Source organism: Phyllobates terribilis, unplaced genomic scaffold (genome assembly GCF_046119375.1).
Source record: "Phyllobates terribilis strain yellow unplaced genomic scaffold, ASM4611937v1 Scaffold_9__5_contigs__length_417890890, whole genome shotgun sequence".
NCBI classification, from domain to species: Eukaryota; Metazoa; Chordata; class Amphibia; order Anura; family Dendrobatidae; genus Phyllobates; species Phyllobates terribilis.
This window is the reverse complement of record NW_027362769.1, coordinates 343032640-343051302: the sequence shown is the minus strand read 5'-3', so window position 1 is coordinate 343051302 and position 18663 is coordinate 343032640.

The window sequence follows — 18663 nt, the reverse complement described above, 5'->3', positions numbered from 1 at the left end:
CACAGCGTCACCTCGAGTATTTAAAACCGGGAGCCGCCATCTTGGACACAGACGGCTGGGATCAGACAGTGTAGGGACAGCGCTGCTGATTTACGGAGAGATATATAAACTGCAAAATAGTTAGTGTAGGGTCTGTAAAGGCTGCCAGATCAAACAAACAGTCCTTCTCAGGACTAATATCCATCCCAGATATCAGGCAGGCAGGCTGTATAGGAGACGCAGTGGTTATACCAGCAAATGCTGCATTACAGCCCTGTGTGCTCCTGTTGCTGAAATTGCTGGACTTAGCTCCAGGTCTCGTGGGCCAGGAAAATTTTTTTTTCATCTAAATCCTCTTTTTTTTCCTCCTTCACACTGTACAAATACCTCGTCTTATTAACCTTTTGGTGTCACCCCCCCCCCCCCCCCCCCAAAAAAAAAAAAAAAAAGGTGTGTCTCTGATTTTTCAGACACAAATATATCTGCTAAAAATAGTCTGGTGTAGGCCAGAGAAATAGAAGTGTGGTTTTGCAGTTCCACGGGTCAAATCTCTGTATTATCCTGCTTGTGGCATTATTTGCCGTAAAGAAAAACAGTAATAGTGTGTCCTGATTGTTCAGACACAAATACATCTGTTGAAAATAGTCTGGTGTAGGCCTGAGAAATAGAAGTATGGTTTTGAAGTTCCATGGGTCAAATCTCTGTATTATCCTGCTTTTGGCATTTTTTGCATAAAAAAAAACTAGTAGTGTCTCCCTGATTTTTCAGACACAAATATATCTGTTGAAAATAGTCTTGTGTAGGCCAGTGGAAAAGAAGTGTGGTTTTGCAGTTCCACAGGTCAAATCTCTGTATTTTCCTGCTTGTGGCATTTTTTTCCATAAAGAAAAGCAGTAATAGTGTCTCCTGATTGTTCAGACACAAATATATCTGCTGAAAATAGTGTGGTGTAGGCCTGAGAAATAGAAGTGTGGTTTTGCAGTTCCATGGGTCAAATCTCTGTATTATCCTGCTTTTGGCATTTTTTGTCGTAAAGAAAAACAGTAATAGTGTCTCCTGATTGTTCTGACACAAATATATCTCTTGAAAATAGTCTGGTGTAGGCCCGAGAAATAGAAGTGTGGTTTTGCAGTTCCACGGGTCAAATCTCTGTATTATCCTGCTTTTGGCATTTTTTGCCGTAAAAAAAAAACTAATAATGTCTCCCTGATTTTTCAGACACAAATATATCTGTTGAAAATAGTTTGGTGTAGGCCTGAGAAATAGAAGTGGGGTTTTGCAGTTCCACGGTTCAAACCTCTGTATTATCCACTTTTGGGCCATTTGTATCTAAAAAAAAAAACAGTTTTAGTGTGTCACTCACTGTTCAACCGCAAATAATATATATTTAAAAAGTCTGGTATACACCAGTAAATTATAACTGTGGTTTTGCCGTTCCACGGTAAAAAAATCTCTATTATCCTGCTTTTGGCATTTTTTTCCGTAAAAAAAAAACTAAGTGTCTTCCTGATTTTTCAGACACAAATATGTCTGTTGAAATTAGTCTGGTGTAGGCCAGAGAAACATAAGTGTGGTTTTGCAGTTCCACGGTTCAAACCTCTGTATTATCCACTTTTGGGCCATTTGTATCTAAAAAAAAACAGTTTGAGTGTGTCGCTGACTGTTCAGTAGAGATGAGCGGTGTTCGACTCGAATTGTTCGCCAATCTCAAATTCGAGCTGTTTTGGGCGGTGTTGGATCTGTTCGGCGAACACGAACAATTTGAAAAAAATTCGGCTGTTCGAGGTTATGCTCGATAACTGTTCGTGCACAAAAATCATAACTGGATTTTTTCTCAGTAATGCTGAAAATTAATGTTAATACGCAGTTTGAGTGTACAGCGGGGTGGGGGGAGTGGCAGGGGATGGATCTCTGCATAAATATTGAAGATCTCCATTTTTTTTTCTCTTTCCCGCATTTACAGTGGGGAGGTGCAATCTGTCAGCCTATCAGCAGCGCACACACGGAGCGAACTGCTTTTTTTCACACAAGCAAGGGCATGTGTCATTGGCAGTGTGTGTCACATGTCCTTGCCCTATAAGACCCAGCCATTTTCCCCGTCGCCACCATTTTCTCACTGCTGCAGCTGCGTGTTAGACTGCACCGCTGTTGCTGTGTGTGTGACACCCCAGGGGTCTGGTTGCCACAGTAATAGAGATATTACGTCTGAGAGCAGGTGGGAGGTCTCTTGGTCAGGAATCCTATGCATGCCACACCTCCTGCCCAGTCGTGGGAGGGGAAGAACTTCCCCTATATAAAGCTGGGGCTGAGGCAGGGTTAGGGAGTAGAGTAGAAAGAAGAAGAGAAGCAGCTATAGGAAAGAGAGATCAGGAGCTCTGGGGAAGTCGTGCTAAAAGGAATCAGGGGCTGGCAGCTGTAGAGCTCGCCCTGATTGAAGAGTTACCACCGGACCCGGAGTCCGAGGCTGTGGGGATTAACCCAGACCCAGCAGTAGAAACCGCCCGGCAGGGGATTTCAGGTCCTCTGGCCAAGAAACCCGAAGGCACGGTCACACGCGTGGGACCAGCACCGCCGTCGTGGAGCGGAAGCCACTAGAAGGCCCCGAGTCACCGGCCATACGGGTGAGCACCACACGGTACACTCAGGGACGTGGGCTACTTTTACCCGCCTCTAGCAAGGTAGCCAGAAGAGTACAATTAGTTGGGGAGGCCTACAACTCCGCCTGGCCAGGGGAGATCCCATCTGCTCAAAGACTGACCAGGCCCCGATCGCTACCCCGATCGCTAGCCAGTACTCCGGGAGGGTCTATCTTTATCACCAGTAAAGACCCTGAACTACACCGCATCGTCTCTGAGTGGTTCCGGCTACCCCCATCATCCACGTCGGCTGCCCTGAGGCCATACCCCTCCCGTTGGGGGTTATACCATCTACGCTGCACAATCGTACCACCGGCCTCAGCGGTCTGCCCTGCAGCGGCAGCTCCATAGCTGCATTCAACGGGTGGCGTAGTCGTCCAACATCTACTGCTAATACTCAGCCACACAGTTTGACTCCCTGGGCACGGACCGGGTCACCGCCACGAAACTACTACCCCCAACAGGCCCGGCTCCGGGTAGTCCCCGCGTGCGCAACGCTACACTAAGTAGGCCCAGGGGCGCGTCATGTGCGCTATACTTTCAGTGTTAAATTCAAGCCAATTTTCGCACAAATCTACAGATAGCTTGGGAGTAGGGAATAGTTGTGATTGCAGTCCTTTTGAGGACTAGGTTACATCATTTCCTACGACTTTTATCAGGCAGGTCTGTGCTCTTAAATAGATAGGTTGGGAGTAAAGACTAATTGTAATTGCTGTCCTTTTGAGGGCTAGGTTACATCAGTTCCTATCACTTTTATCAGGCAGGTCTGTGCTCTTAAATAGATAGGTTGGGAGTAAAGGCTAATTGTAATTGCAGTCCTTTTGAGGGCTAGGTTACATCAGTTCCTATCACTTTTTGCCAGGCAGGTCTGTGCCAGTGCTGTGCAAGTTAGTCCTTCTATGCTAACCTCCACCAGATGCCTCTTGAGAAAGCCCATAATATCGGGGTGAAACATGCGTCGAGGCTCCTTTCTGGTCACTTGGTGCCTTGAGTTTACCGTGCTCCTGGTCTGCCTGTCACCTTTTTTCTGCTGGCCCTCCCCTATTTGTGACTGGTAAGCGGCACTTGAATGAATATTTTTTTCTTTTGACATTCTATGCATACCTGCACACTTGTGCGGATACTCTCTATTTATGGTATATCTTATATGCTCGCTGCTTACCACTCCCCTTCTTTTGGGGGGGTTTTTGCTACACATACTCTTTATATATGTTACCATGTACTGTACTTTGTAAACATGTTATTTACTCTGTGTCGCCGCTGTTGTGGCTTTTTTACTATTGTGTATCTAATAAAGTTATACTGGTTTTATGCCTATATAAACTCTGTTTCTCCTGATATATTCATATTTAATATTGAGTAGGCTTGTGGCCATTAGAAGCTATGTATTTTCTAGTTGTCTTCCCGCCACGACTCTAAAAGATGAACGCCGTTCTATGTATACTAACCTCCACCAGGTTGCAAATTCAAAATATTTTTTATCTGCATCTAGCTCTGAAAAAATATTTGGGCTTCGGCTTGTAGCAGTGTGTGGGACTTGTTCTATTAGTCCATCTATACTAACCTCCACCAGGCTGCAAATTCAAAATAATTTTTATCTGCATCTAGCTCTGAAAAAATATTTGGACTTGGGCTTGTAGCAGTGTGTGGGACTTGTTCTATTAGTCGATCTATACTAACCTCCACCAGGTTGCAAATTCAAAATAATTTTTATCTGCATCTAGCTCTGAAAAAAAAATTGGGCTTGGGCTTGTAGCAGTGTGTGGGACTTGTTCTATTAGTCCATCTATACTAACCTCCACGAGATTGCAAGTTCAAAATAATTTTTATCTGCATCTAGCTCTGAAAAAATACTTGGGCTTCGGTTTTTAGCAGTGTGTGGGACTTGTTCTATTAGTCCATCTATACTAACCTCCACCAGGTTGCAAAATCAAAATCATTTTTATCTGCATCTAGCTCTGAAAAAATATTTTGGCTTGGGCTTGTAGCAGTGTGTGGGACTTGTTCTATTAGTCCCTCTATACTAACCTCCACCAGGTTGCAAATTCAAAATAATTTTTATCTGCATCTAGCGCTGAAAAAATATTTGGGCTTTGGCTTGTAGCAGTGTGTGGGACTTGTTCTATTAGTCCATCTATACTAACCTCCACCAGGTTGCAAATTCAAAGTAATTTTTATCTGAATCTAGCTCTGAAAAAATATTTGGGCTTCGGCTTGTAGCAGTGTGTGGGACTTGTTCTACTAGTCCATCTATACTAACCTCCACCAGTTTGCAAATTCAAAATAATTTTTATCTGCATCTAACTCTTAAAAAATATTTGGGCTTAGACTTGTAGCAGTGTGTGGGACTTGTTCTATTAGTCCATCTATACTAACCTCCACCAGGTTGCAAATTCAAAATAATTTTTATCTGCATCTAGCTCTGAAAAAATATTTGGGCTTGGGCTTGTAGCAGTGTTGGGACTTGTTCTATTAGTCCATATATACTAACCTCCACCAGGTTGCAAATTCAAAATAATTTTTATCTGCATCTAGCGCTGAAAAAATATTTTGGCTTTGGCTTGTAGCAGTGTGTGGGACTTGTTCTATTAGTCCATCTATACTAACCTCCACCAGGTTGCAAATTCAAAGTAATTTTTATCTGAATCTAGCTCTGAAAAAATATTTGGGCTTCGGCTTGTAGCAGTGTGTGGGACTTGTTCTTTTAGTCCATCTATATTAACCTCCACCAGGATGCAAATTAATAATAAATTTTAGCTGCATCTTGCCTGTAAACTAATTTTGGGCATATTAGCAGTGTGTTGTACTCATTCTATTAGGCCATCTATACTAAGGTCCACCAGCTTTCAAATTACTAATATTTTTTAGCTGCATCTTGCCTGGAAAATAATTTTTGGCATAGTAGCAGTGTGTGGTACTCATTGTATTAGGCCATCTATACCAAGCTCCATCAGCTTTGAAATTAATTATAATTTTTAGCTGCATATAGTCCGCAACAAATTTTTCCTTCCCAATAGCGGTAGCAATAGGAATATGGGGCGCGCTTCTGGCTTACAAAAATATACGCTTCATAAAAAAAAACACCAGCCTAGCGCACTGCATTAGTAAGATGGCATCATCGTCTCACCCGTCTACGCCAGCTAGCTTTCCTGCGCCTAAAACACAATGCATAGGTCCGCGCTAGCCACGATGCTGAGGGGTCTAAAGTTGCTGCTAACGCTTTTTCACAATTCAATTGGCAGATTTTTACAGAGCTCCTCCCCAACGCCCACTCATCGGGCAACAGTTTCCCACCCTCCCTATGGGATCTAGTGGCGAATAGTTGATGTCATTAATCAGAGCGTCAGTTGTCCCGTCGACGTGGCAAGCATACGGTAAGGCATGGGAAGAGTGGACACGACTAGTAGCAGGCAGACGGGTTGACCAATGTGAACAAGCCAGATTACAAGTCACCATAGAATTTCTCCACCATCTAATGATGAGGGGCATATCAAGGGCTTCAGCGCAGCGGTGTCTGACCGGAGTAGCATTTCACTTCCAACTACTGAATTGGGGAGATGTCACAAAGAGATTCATCATCAGACAAACCATAAAAGGGTGGAAAAGGGGTCAGCCTAGTCAGGAGTGTAGACATCCCGTCCCGTGTCACTAAAACTGATTTCTCACATCATATCCCTAACACCATTAACATGACACTCACAATTTGAAGCAACACAACTGTCTACTGCAGTTGCGATCGCCTTCTTCGGGGCGCTATGCATAAACGAATTAGTCCCTCAATCGAAAATTACCACCAGTGGAGGCTTATTACACCAGGACATAGTCATAGCCAATAATGCAATTGGTCTACGCATACGCCAATCGAAAACAGTTCCAGCGGGCAGGGGCACTTGGGTACTTCTACAACCCACAAATGGTACACTGAGTCGGGTAACAATAGTAAAAACATATCTAACCATCAGATCACAAAGTAATTTCTTCCTATCACACATTGATGGAACGCCATTATCAAGATACCAGTTCCAAGCTATATTTAATAAATGCATAACATCGGCAGGGAAACACCCCAAAGATTACGGGACACACTCATTTCGCACAGGCACTGCCATGGAAGTAGCAAGAGCAGGACTGTCAGAAACGGAAGTTCAGAGGATAGGGAGATGGCGATCCACGTGTTTGGCGAGATACATAAGACCAGACTTGTTATCCTAACGTGGTTTGTTTCTTTTACAAGTGACGCTAACCCAACAGTGTGGGTTATAGGCCACTCGTATATATATTGGGCAGAAAAAAGGGCCAAAGTCCGCCCAGGTGGGAGGAAATTAAAGTTTCATAACACATATTTCAACTGGAGAGATATTAGAGGCCTGCTATGGCCACAGGTACTAATGGAGGTAATCAAGGTAGGGAGAAAGGCAAGAGGTCCGGTCATCTTAGTTATACAGGCACGGGGAAATGACCTAGGTCATCACAAGAGCGCATAACTAATGGCAATGATGAAACTAGACACTGAATGTTTCGGAGAATTTTTCACAAAACTAACTATAGTATGGTCAGAGATTGTGTCGATAACGGTATGGCAAGGTGCGCGAGACGTCACAGCCATCAAACGGACAAGGCGGGTAATAAATATTCGGATGGCAAAAATTAGAAGAGACAGAGGCAGTGATACAACACCGACAACTGGAAGGAGATAAAGCAGGACTCAAACTATTAGGTGTCCGTCTGGTGCTGGATTTGAAATAGGTCCAGTACCTTCTGTGGTCTCCCATTTTGATCCAGCCAGGGATGATGCTGCTCAGCATCATCATCAGCCCCAACGCCTAGCTGGTCCGCGAGCACTGTTTATCTCCCAGGTAGTTGTGCCTAACAATGTTAAGCCTGGGTTGCAGAGAGAGACAGTGCTTGCGGAGTCTAAGTCCAGAGTTTGCCGTTCTGAGCATGTCCGTGACCTGGCGGATCATGATTGGTTGTTTGGCACCCACCTGACCCGGTGACCTGGCACCGTCTGATTGGTCACGGGTGTCGTCACCTATGGTGCGACAGTGGGGCAGGGCTTAATCTTTAAAAGGCCCGCCCACAAACATGGCAGCGTGCTCAGATCATTTGAGCTGGTTGTTTGTGGTGTGCACGCTTAAACTCTTGGGTTCCTCTAAGAGCCATAGCTTTATGCAGGCAGGTAGCTTGAGCCATATAGAGTGGGTCTGCTCAGTCCGGTAACACGCCGGCTGAGTGCACGAATACCCGGCGGGTATCACACCCACATACTAGCGCCGTCTCCTATAGCGTAGCGCCTGTACCGAAGTCAGGGCTACTGCTTCTTCTCCGGTCACACGTCTCCCTGAAGTTCTTGGAGATTGTGTGAACCGCTTTAGCGCCATTCCCCATAGCGTAGCGCCTGTATCAAAGACAGGGCTACTGCTTCTCCCACGGTCGCACGTCTCCCTGCGGTTCTTGGAGATTGTGCGAACCGTCTTACCCTTCCGTGTGCATTAACACAAAGGGCTAAGATAGTTTATAGCTGCGTCGCCGGTTGCTCTTCCTCCGTGCAGTTAACGGAGATAGAGCGTATTGCCTTACCCGGTCCGGTGTGCTGTTAACACGGATGGGTTATCAGTTTAGTTGTCGCTTTCCTTTCCACCCGGAAAGTGTTCGGCAGCAGTCCATTAGGCTGCATTGCGGACCCCGGGGTCGGTTGCGTTCCATTAAAACAAAGTTGTCTGCAACCGCCCTCCTAACAGTATCTGAGCGCCAGGGTCTTGCCGAACATGGCCGACAACCAGCAATTGCAGCGGTATATTCAGCAACTGGAGGCCAGACTTAGAATTCTGGAACAAACTGCTCCGGTCGCTGATATCACTGCAGTATCTTCCCAGGCGGCTACTCTAGTAGCCAACATTATAAACTCGGCTGCGGTGAATACTGCAACCACTGCAAGTGCCCCATTACCCCGGTTTGCTCTCCCGGAGAAATTTTCTGGGGATAGTAAACTCTGTAGGGGGTTTATTAACGTATGCTCCATTCATTTGGAGATGATGGAGGCACGGTTCCCCTCCGAAAGAGCCAAAGTGGGATATATCATCTCATTGCTTTCCCACAGGGCTCTGGAGTGGGCTACTCCTCTCTGGGAGTTGAACGACCCGGTGGTAGTAAACGCGGGTCTTTTCCTTAAGACCCTAAAAAGTGTTTTCCTGGGTCCTCAGGTCACGCATGTTACGGCTCTTAAGCTTCTTGCGTTGGTCTAAGGTTCGGCCACCGCTAGTCACTTTTCCGTCCAGTTCAGAACACTAGCAGCTGAACTGGATTGGTCAGAGCGGTCGCTTATTCCGGTGTTCTGGAGGGGTCTGGCTGGGCATATTAAGTATGCCTTATCTACCAGAGAGATTCCAACCTCTCTGGAGGAGTTAATATCTCTCGCTGACCGTATTGACTTGCGTCATGCGGAACATAAGTTAGAGCTGGAGGTTGCCAGACCTCAACATCTGTTGGCACCAGGTGTTAGGGGGACAGTTGCAAACACTTTATTAAATAGGAACGCAACCGACCCCGGGGTCCGCGATGCAGCCTAGAGGACTGCTGCCAAACACTTTCCGGGTGGAAAGGCAAACGACAACTAAATGATAAACCCTTCTGAGTTAACTTCACACCGGATAGGGTATAGCGGTACCCTCTATCTCCGTTTACTGCACGGAGGAGAGCGCTACCGGCGACGCACCTAACAATTATCTTAGCCCTTTGTGTTAACGCACACGGAAGGGTAAGACGGTTCGCACAGTCTCCAAGAACCGCAGAGAGACGTGTGACTGTGGGAACAGCAGTAGCCCTGTCTTTGATACAGGTGCTACGCTATGGGGATTGGCGCTAAAGCGGTTCACACAATCTCCAAGAACCGCAGGGAGACGTGTGACCGGACTATGAGCAGTAGCCCTGTCTTTGGTACAGGCGCTACGCTATAGGAGACGGCGCTAGCGTTCGGGTGTGATTCCCGCCGGGTATTCGAGCACTGAGCCGGCGAGCTACCGGACTGAGCAAACCCACTCTATTTAGATCACAGATGGCTCGGGGTGTAAGGCGAACCCCCCTGGTTAGAGCCAGTCAGCGAGGCGAAGCTACCTGCCTACTTTTTCTACCTGCCTAGCTAAAGCTATGGCTCTTCGAGGAGCCCAGAGTAAGCGTGCACACCACAAACAGATAGCTCAAATGATCTGAGCGTGCCGCCATGTTTGTGGGCGGGCCATTTAAAGATTAAGCCCTGCCCCACTGTTGCACCATTGGTGACGACACCCGTGACCAATCAGGCGGTGCCAGGTCACCAGGTCAGGTGGGTGCCAACCCACCAATCATGACCCGCCAGGTCACGGACATGCTCAGGGTGGCAAATCCTGGACTTAGATTCTGCAAGCCCTGTCTCCCTCTGCAACCCAGGCTTAACATTGCTAAGCACAACTACCTGGGAGACAAACAGTGCTCGCAGACCAGCTAGGCATTGGGACTAATGGTGATGCTGAGCAGCCTCAGCCCTGGCTGGACTGAAATGGTAGACCACAGAAGGTCCTGGATAGTGTTGAGCCACCCCCGTAGTGTTCGAGTTCGGTTCGGTTCGTCGAACACCTTCGAACACCGTTAAAACCAATGGCAGGCAAACAAAAACACATAGAAACACATAGAAAACACCTTCAAAGGTGTCCAAAAGCTGACAAACTGCTCAGAAGACACAACTAACACATGGAAAAGTGACAAGTACATATAGTCATGCGAAAATAAAAGAGGTGGAGGAGTAAAAGGAGGGGGAGACACAGATATAGGCATGTCATGCCCTTCTAAAATCCAAAAAGTGAGAAGCCGAGACGGCCAGTCCGCTCCTGCCCGTGCCACCTCCGTGTCGCCGGGTTTGTGCCAGAGCCGTGGTGAACCCTGATGGCCAGCCCCCCTCTCCCAATACTGGTGCCTGTCCGCTGGTGGGTCGAGCGAGCCCCCCTGTGGTGGAGGCAGCTCTAAGCTTTTTAATTTAAATTGTCTCTCTAATTTGAATGAATACACTTTAAATCCATTTACAAGGATCTATTGGAGGGCAAGTCTCATGCCAGCAGCCGCGTAATTCCAGCTCCAGTAGCGTCCACTAAAGCTGCTGCAGTTAAAAAGCTTTTATAAGGATCGAGCTCAGCTGTCCACCGCAAGGCATCCTACTGCCAGTCCCAGCCCCTATGCCTTGGGGTGCCTCCTGATGCTCTTCACTGAGTATCCCATGGTCCCGAAGCATTTCCTTTGAAAAAATTAAGTGTCTAAACTACAGGTGGTGTAGCTTGCTTAACAGCCGGGATAATCCGCGGACTAGCAGACACTGCTACTAGGCACAAAGTATTTCCTGGGCTAGATGCAGTTAAAAATTTGTAATTAGATACTCTCGTTGGATGCTGAGAAAGCATTGCATAGAGTCTCCTGGCACGCCATATATGATTCTCTTAAAAAGCTTGGGGTAGGGGTCTAGCGGACCCTTTTATAGCCAAAATCACGGCCCTGTATCGCAATACGTCACCTAGGCTGAAGATAAATGGAACTGTAGCACCCTGAGGGCTCGGTTGCTACAGACGTATTGCACCTCACCCAGAGGTGTGATATCTCACTCTCAGGTAAGGATGGAGTGTGGATCAGGACCCGACACCTGCATGCATTACACCACATTGCCGTGGGGCAGGGCGACCAATATGCCCCTGAGATGGGCACGACAGTCCCTGTCCCTGGCTGGAGTGGGGGGAGGGAACACTGAGGAAGGGGAACCCTGTAGTGCAGGAGCAGGGAGGAAGCAGTTCCTGGGTGCATTGAGAAGGGAGTATAAAAGGTGGGCACCATCTTAGTTCAGTGCAGAGAAGTCTGAGCAGAAGTGGCAGGGAGCAGGGGCTCTGCATGAGCTCTGCTCCGGAGGCGGGCCTAGTAACAGAGGCCCAGGCCTGGAAGAGGGAGAAGGAAGGAAGAGGAGCGGAGAAGGCTCCAGGAACGAGGAATGAAGGGATCCCAGGGGTGCGGACGGGCGAGTCGCCACCGCACGCCCGAATCCACCTGCGTGGAGGGGTCAGGCCAAAGGGGGAGACCGGTCCCCGAACTAGTGGAGGCAGGAAACGACCCTCAGCTAGAAACCGGAGGCTCTGACATTTTATGTGGCGCAGCCCCTCGCTACACCCGCTAGGAAGGCACCACATACGGTCAGGGAAACTGGCGCCAAGTTTACCAAGAGGAGGCCCGAGGCAGCCGGACAGAAGTGTTGGTAAGAAAGGCCAGACAAAGGACACACAAAGGGGGTCCTGTGAAGTGCTCCAAAGTTATCTGGGAGTTGTCTGAGCCCCTCACCTGGTGAGCACAGTACGACGTGGGCAGCCGTTACCTGCAGACGTGGTCTGGATAATAAGAACTGTGAGTAAAGGCCCTGGACTGCATCACTGACTCCGTGTCGTTACTGCTGCTGCCCTGCACCATCACCCCCATCCTCCGCATACACTGCCCTGAGGCTATACTCCTCCCGTGGGGAGTTATGCTACGCTCTGCTGCACCCACAACACCAGCCTCAGCGGTCTGCCCTATAGCGGCGGTTCACTCTGACCGCAATCCACGTGTGGCGTAGTCGGACATTTAAACATCAAAACCACATAAATAGTTCCGCCACTGGTTTGACCGCCCTGAGCCACGGAACCGGGTCGCCGCCACGAAGACTACAACCACCAGCATCCACCAAAAAGGGTCCGGCTCCGGGTGTCCCAAGGCCCAGGGGGTGCGTCAGAACATTTTCATCACCTTTCACAATCACCAATGGGACAAGGCAGGGATGTCCTCTGTCCCCTCTCTTATACATCCTAGTGACGGAGCACCTGCTCTCATCAATTCGCCATAACCCCAATATTAGGTGGATTGAGGTGGGAGGCACCGAGTACAAGTGCTCTCTATTTGCTGATGATGTCCTAGTATATATCACTCAATCACATATATCCATCCATGCTGTTATGGCTGAAATAGATCACTTTGTTACATGGTAAAATTTTAAAATCAATGCAGCGAAGTCTGAGGCCCTCGATGTCTCCCTCCCCAAATCCATATAGGATTCCATCCAGTCCAACTTTCCCTTTGCCTGGCCCTCACAGGGTATCAAATACTTAGGAATTCCTATTCATAGAGACCTCTCTCATCTATGTTATCTTAATTTTGGGCCCTTTATTGAACAATTCCATACAGACCACGGTTGGCAAGTTAGAACTGTAAGATTCACTACGTGAACCGCTGGTGTTTTGTGGAAAAGCACATGTACACCGCGTTCCAAATTATTATGCAAAAAGTGTTTAGGAGTGATAAGGGAAGAATTTGTTTGTTTGTCAGTTAAACTCATTGATGGTGATGTGTGTCAGGGCTCTTTATATCACTGTAAGCAATTGCAGACACCTGTGCTAATTAGTTTGGCAGGTGTGTCCAATGAAAGGCAAGACTACTTAAGAAGGCTCTCTCACATTATTAAGCAGCCTACATTTTCTGCCAAAATGGGAAAGAAAAAGGATGTGTCGGCTGCTGAGAAGCAACAAATTGTGGAGTGTTTAGGTCAAGGCATGACTACAATCAACATTGTGCGATGATCAGGATGAAGTGTCTTGGCAATCAAGAAGTATGTAGCTGATTCACAGTACACACGTGTGCGTGCTGATAAGGGCAAATTGAGGACTCTTTCCTACAGGCAATTACATCAGGTTGAAAGAGCAGCGGCAAAAAAGCCTTGTCATAGCAGCAGACAAGTTTTTGAAGCTGCTTGTGCCTCCAACGTCCCCCGAACAACAAGATGCAGGGTCCTTCAGAGGTTTGCAGCTGTGCATACGCCATCCTGTCGACCTCCTCTATCCACTTCACACAAGCAGAAACGGCTCCAGTGGGCCAAACATTACATGAAGACTGATTTCAAAACTGTTTTGTTCACGGATGAGTGCCGTGCAGCGCTCGATGGTCCAGATGGATGGAGTGGAGGATGGCTGGTTGATGGACACCCCACGCAAACACGGCTACAGCGCCAACAAGGAGGAGGTGGAGTAATGTTTTGGGCTGGAATCATGGGGAGAGAGATTGTCGGCCCCTTTAGGATCCCTGAAGGGGCTAAAGATGAACTCCATAATGTATGTGGATTTTCTCAAACAGCACTTCCTGCCATGGTTCAAGAAGAAGAATCGTGTATTTCACAGCAAGATCATTTTTCTGCATGATAATGCACCATCTCATGCTGCACATAAAACATCTGCATCTCTGGCTGATATGGGCATAAAAGGGGACAAACTTATGGTGTGAGCCCCATGCTCCCCTGACCTCTACCCCATTCAGAACGTTTGGAGCATCATTAAAAGGAGTGTCTATGAGGCGGGAGGCAGTTCACATCTAAGCAACAGCTCTGGGAGGGTATTCTGTCCTCATGCAAAACAATTGAAGCAGAAACCATCCAAAACCTGACAAATTCAATGGACGAGAGAGTTCAGAAGCTCCTTTCGAACAAGGGGTCCTATGTGAAAATGTAACATCACCTAGAATAAAGTTTTGAGTTGAAAACTGTTTGATTTCAGTTTCTAACAACCTGCTAATGCTTATAATTTCAAAAATGACCATTTTTTTGGTCTTTATTAAAATGAAAAGGTTGATCGAAAAGTTTGGGGGATCTAAGAGTGTGGGAACCCAGTAGTCATGATTACTTCGAATTCTGACATTATGAGGGTCATGCTGCAGGTAGTGCAGCAAGAAGGCACTTATGTGTCTTGCGCATCTCGGAGCCCCAAAATTATTTTCCGGGCTAGATGCAGCTAAAAATTATTTTTAATTTTAAATCTGGTGGAGCTTATTATAGATGGCCTAATAGGATCAGTGCTGCACACTGCTACAAAGCCCAAATTATTTTCCAGTCAAGATACAGATAAACATGATTAGTAATTTGAAAGCTTAAAACGTTTGGTAGGGTGATTTTAACCAATCATCAAGCTTTTACTCTCCCCAGGATGACACAGGGGTAGAAAAGTCGTTTCGGATCCATGATTTGTTCATCTTTATGAACGTGAGTCTGTCTACATTATCAGTGGAGAGCCGCGTGCGCTTATCTGTCAGCACACCACCAGCAGCGCTGAACACACGTTCAGACAGAACGCTGGCTGCGGGGCATGACAAGATCTCCAAGGCGTAAGTGGCTAGCTCCGGCCATTTATCCAGATTGGAAGCCCAAAAAGAGCAAGGGTCCAGTGACACAGTCGTGGCTTCAATGTTTACTTGGAGATACTCCTGTACCATCGTCTCTAGGCGTTGACTATGTGTCAGACTTCTTGTCTCCTGTGGCCTTGCAAAGGATGGGCTAAAAAAGTGGTGAAATGATTCCGCAAAATTGACGTTACCAGCAGATATTGTGGTTCTGTTACGGTTTGAGTGCTGAACACTTGACGGTCCCACGGTTGGCAAGTTGGAACTGTGAGATTCACTACGTGCACCACTGGTATTTTGTGGAAAAGCACATGTAAGATTCTGCAACAGTCTCTGCTGATACTCCTGCTTGCGTGCATCCCTTTCTATGGCAGGAATAATTTCTGCAAATTTACTTTTGTACCGGGGATCTAACAGTGTGGCAACCCAGTAGTCAGGATTATTTCTAATTCTCACAATTCGAGGGTCATGTTGCAGGTAGTGCAGCAAGAAGGCACTCATGTGTGTTGCGCATCCAGGAGCACCAAGTCCCTGTTGTGTTGGTGGCGAGGTAACAATCATGCTTCCTTCCTCTGTCCTCTCCCCCCAACCTCGCACAACAGAAATGTGATCAAGGTCTCCCTCATCTGATGAGTCTTCCATCAGTTCGTCCTCCACTTCTTCCTGGGCTCCTGCACCTTCCTCACTAGTTTGGCTGCTACCATGCGCCCTGGTAAAACCATCTCCCCCACCCTCACATGCCTGCCGCCTTGGTGCTGCCGACCTTCTGGACCTTGCAGATGTTAGCCCTTCCGCATACAACTCCTCCTCCTCTACTTCCTCCACCTCCTCTTGTGCCACCACCTGACTCCGAATTCTGTTTAACATGTGCTCCAGCATGTAAATCACCGGAATAGTCATGCTGATAATGGCATCGTCAGCACTAAACATCTTCGTCGCCATTTCAAAACTGTGCAGAAGGGTGCATAGGTCCCTGATCTGAGACCACTCCTCCAGCGTGATTTGCCCCACCTCTGAATCTCGTTGGCCCAGGCTATACGTCAGAACGTATTGCACCAGGGCTTGTCGGTGCTGCCACAGTCGCTGCAACATGTGCAGAGTTGAATTCCACCGGGTAGGCACATTGCATTTTAGCCGGTGAAGTGGCAGGCCCAACGACTTCTGTAGAGATGTAAGTCGCTGAGCTGCGGGATGCGAACGGCGGAAGTGAGCACACAGCGACCGTGCCCTCTGCAGAAGGCCATCTAGTCTGGGATAGTGGGCTAAAAATTGCTGGACAACCAGGTTCAACACGTGAGCCATACAAGGCACGTGTGTGACATTGCCCCGGCGAAGGGCCGCACCCAGGTTTGCAGCATTGTCGCACACGGCCTTCCCTGGTTTCAGGTCCAGTGGAGACAACCATTCATGAAATTGGTTCTCCAGAGCTGACCACAACTCCTCAGCTGTGTGACTCACATTTCCCAGACATTTCAATGTAAAAACCGCCTGATGACGTTGAGCCCTACTGCCAGCATAGTAAGGAGGTGTGCAGGATCCCTTCTGCGCAGTTAGAAAGCTTGTGGCATGACCAGACAGGCTTTGGGTGCAGGTGGAAGACCGAGAGGAGGTTGAGGAGGCAGAAGCAGTGGAGGAACTTTGACATAAAGAGGATTGACGCACAACTCGTGGGGACGGCAAGACTTGGACAGCAGCCCCTTGTCCTGCTGTCACCATAGTTACCCAGTGCCCAGTCAGCGACATGTAACGCCCCTGTCCATGCCTACTCGTCCAAGTGTCTGTGGTGAAATGCACCCTGTCACACACAGAGTTTCTCAAAGAAGCGGTGATGTTGTGTGCGACATGCTGGTGGAGCGCAGGCACACCTTTCTTTGAGAAGTAGTGCCGACTGGGCATCTGGTACTGGGGCACTGCGACGGACATAAGGTCTCGAAAATCCTCTGTGTCCACCAGGCGGAAAGGCAGCATTTCTGTAGCCAAGAGCTTGCAGATGGTGAAATTCAACCTCTTAGCTTTCTCATGGCTAGGAGGAAATGGTCTTTTACTTGTCCACATCTGAGGGACCGAGGGCTGGCTATTGTGCTTAGACGGGGTTGATAAGGGTGTCCCCGGCAAACTGCCGGTCTGTGAGGAAGATGCAGGCGGACATGTTAGGTTGCCTTGATCCAAAGGTGGTGCTATCGATGTCGGACAGCGCTCAACACCAGCTGGTGTTACCACCTCCAAAGAAAATGATGACCTGCCAATCACGCTGGCTGTTGCGGGTAAAGAGGTGGCAGGTCTGCGCCCCAAAACAGGTGTGACTGCTGTCCCCCCAGTCACAGAGGATGAAGAGGCCGCGGATGCACAAGATATGGCAGACGGTGGTTGGCCCGGCCGGCTAGGCCGCATTGTAGCACACTGAGCTTCCCACTGCAACTTATGCTTCATTTCCATGTGCCGGTTCATGCATGAAGTACTCAAACTATGTATTTTTTGGCCTCTACTTAGCTTTTGCTGACAAATGTTACAGATAACACGAGTTGGGTCATCTTTATCGATCTGAAAAAATGCCCAGGCTATGCAAGGCTTAGCACCCATGCGACCTGAAGAGCCACCACGACTTGTGGTGAGAGGCAGAGTTGTGTTTGAGGATGCAGTTGTTGACGTGCTTCCAGTAATACGTCTCTGTCCAGGAAGGCGCAACCTGACTTCGTCGTCACTAGCATCTTCCTCCACCTCCTCTGCTGACCTCATCTCTTGGCTGACTGTGGGTTGACAGTAAGTGGGATCTCCGACCTCATCATCATCACCCTGTGCGTTATCACACCCGTCGTCCTCAGAGCCAACCTGTTCCTGCCCTGACAAAAAACTAAAGTTGTCGCTCCAATCAGGTATTTGAGTCTTATCATCGTCTTCCTCATTGTCTCCACCAACAGGAGTTACAGTTTGGGAATGAGGGTCTACATTATGGTCAGAACCTTCTGCGTCTGGTCCTGGATCCGACTCATAAAGATTCTGGGCATCAGTGCAGATCATTTCCTCGTCTGGATTCACAGAAGCGCTGGAGTCGACCTCTGATTCCCAGGCTATAGTATGAGTAAACAGCTCTGCAGACTCAACCATCTGTTCTACCTCATACTCAGACGGGCAGCTGGAGATTTGGGAGCTGTGAGGAAGCAAGTGCGATTTGGGTGACACCTTTGAGGACTGGAGTATTTGTGATGTTGAAGTTGATGTGGAGGAGAGCCCACTTAAAGGAGCACTTGATATCCGTTGAAGCACCTGCTGTTTTTGTGCCTCATCTGGAATTTGTAGCGATTGGCGTGGCCGTAAGAAAGGGATCTTATCACATTGTCCGCTAAAAGAAGTAGACATTTTAGTTTGGCTGGAAGATGGTCTTTCTTCTGCAGATGTTACTGTTGCTTTAACACCTACCCCACGGACACAACCTTTTTTCCCCTTCCCAACACGCCTATTCTCCTTTCCACCAGCAGCAGGCCTTTTTCCACTCATTTTGGTGGTTAACTAATTCACAACTCTGGAGTTGTTTGCACAAAAAAACAATGGATGGTAACCGAGCAGAGCTGAGTGGCCAAAATGTGGTATTAGGCCAAAACTATTGGCTGGGTTAGATGCAGAAAAAAATTATTTTGAATTTGCAACCTGATGGAGGTCAGTATAGATGGACTAATAGAGAAAGTCCGACACACTACTAGAAGGCCAAATATTTTTTCAGAGGTAGATGCAGAAAAAAATATATTCAGTTTGCAACCTGATTGAGGTCAGTATAGATGGATTAATAGAACAAGACCCACACACAGCTAGAAGCCCAATATTTTTTCAGAGGTAGATGCAGAAAAAAATATAT